The following is a 2,267-nucleotide window of genomic DNA, read 5'->3' as shown; positions in this document are numbered from 1 at the left end:
TAAGTCATCTGTCACGAATGACAACAGGGTGAAATTCGTGACACCCTGTTAAAAAAAAATCATGGTCCCCTTCCCTCATCCGTTGTATCTGCAATAAAAAGACAGCAGCTTATGAAAAGCATACAACTCCAATGCAAATTGACACTTCTATATATACAGACTGAAAACTTGGAAATGAAAAGTAGGTTATAATGGAAGAAAAGGCACAGTAACTCTAATTGGAAAAGTTGGCTATAATGGAAGAAAAGGCACAGTAACTCTAATTCAAAAGAAACACTTCAACTTTGTCGTGGAGGAAGGGATGAAAAAGTGAAAGATGGAAGACGCGCCTTAGCGGCTCTTTGTTAATAAAAAAAGTAATACTGGAAGGAAAAGATGTTGCTAACAGCGGCAAGCCATCGAGACCTGAAACACCTAAGCTGCGGCTAGCGTGATAGAAAGGACAGGGAGAGGGGAAAAAAGGGGAGAGCGATAGAAAGAAAGGATAGGGGTACGGTGGCAATATACATCAGGTACAAACACAAAATATAGAAAAACCTCGAATTTGGAATCATGCGAAATTCAAGACTTATCTGATTATTAAGTTCGCCGCAGCCTTGATTTAATACCGCGTCCCCGATGTCAGCAGCTCAACACTACAGAGGGGATTTCATTCACACAGCGCGAAGACGAACACGGACAAGAGGGGAGACACCACGTGCTGTGCGAATGAAAGCATGAAATACCAACTCGCCCAGCAACTGATATTGAGCAACAGATATGAGCAGGCTTGTCTAGAGCACGTTTGCGGTGTGCTGCGGGAGAAATAACGTGAAATCTTATGCCGGTTGATTGCCTTGTTGCGGGCACTGCGCTTGCGATTTTATAATTCGTGCACCTACGTGAAAAGCGTTAACTGCGTTAAAATTTCGCATCTTTGCTCCGCCAGCCGCCGCTCGAGCGCTCTAGGCAAGCCGCCTCATGTCTGTACATGTTATCTCCGCCGGCCACAGCTCGAGCGATCTATAAAGTGTGGTCATATATGTACTTAATAGAGAATAGCACCCCACCTATTGGCCGTTTTGCGCACGATAAAACGCGACTGCAAGTGAAATAGACGAAATCAGTCACCGCCGTAAAATACAGGCCTTCCTGCTTGCGATGCTGAAAGACCGGTCGCACCCACCAGCGTCTACGCTGCCGTTGCTTTTTCTGCAGTATAATAAGAAGCAGTAGCTTCTTTTTCAAAAGCAACGACTGTAGTTTTCTGTCCATCGTACGTCTAGAAAAATAAAGAAGAACTTTTATTTATTTATTTCATAATACTGCAGGCCAATAGATTGGCCCATGCAGGAGGGGCTTTACAAGGCATTGAAAAATGACAACTACTAAGAAAATACATGGGGTTACAAACAATGAGCAGAATAGCGAAATACAACGCTCATTTACTCGAGAAAATGCTTCTCAAGAGCTTTACTAAAATTTGAGGACTGGAAAATGGCCTCGGGAAGAGAGTTCCAGTCGGAAACAGTCCGTGGAAAAAAACTGTGCTTGAATGAGTCAGTCTTTGCAAAAATGGGTTCCAGCAAATGAATTCTTGAATGGTGTGTTCGGCGCGACAATTGTTTGAGAATTTAAGGGCGGGGTATGTTTAGTTTATGTGTTAAAAGGTTATGCATAAACAACAGACGGGAAATTTTTCTGTGTACTTCAAGTAATGGAATATGGTTGGTTTTCATTAGTGTTGTAGGCGAGTCTAACCTCCTGTATTTGTTATAAATAAACCTAACCGCTTTCCTTTGCACCATCTCTATCTTGTATATGTCTTTCTTTATGAATGGATCCCATAATACCGAAGCGTACTCTAATTTGGACCTAATGAATGTTGAGTGTGCAAGGAGTTTAACTTTACTTGGGGCATCTTTAAGCTTCCGCCTTAAGTAACAAAGCTTAGAAAAGGACGAGGAGCAAATGTCTGCAATGTGTGAAGTCCATGTTAAGTCATGAGTTAACGTTACCCCTAAATATTTATATTGTGTAACCTCGTGGATTACATGATTTTGGAGGGTGTAAGAGAAAGGACTAAGATGCTTTTTGCGCGAAATGCGTAAGAGAATAGTTTTATCAAGGTTTAATTGCATATCCCATTTTACACACCACTGGTGAACAGCTAGAAGCGCATTTTGCAAGAAGTAGTGATCGTTCTGGTTATTTATGGTCTTAAAAAGTATGAAATCATCTGCAAAAAGCTTCAAAGAGACATTTCCGGGGATGGAAGCAGACAGATC

Source organism: Amblyomma americanum, chromosome 2, assembly GCF_052857255.1.
Source record: "Amblyomma americanum isolate KBUSLIRL-KWMA chromosome 2, ASM5285725v1, whole genome shotgun sequence".
NCBI classification, from domain to species: domain Eukaryota; kingdom Metazoa; phylum Arthropoda; class Arachnida; order Ixodida; family Ixodidae; genus Amblyomma; species Amblyomma americanum.
Note: the sequence above shows the minus strand (reverse complement) of the source record.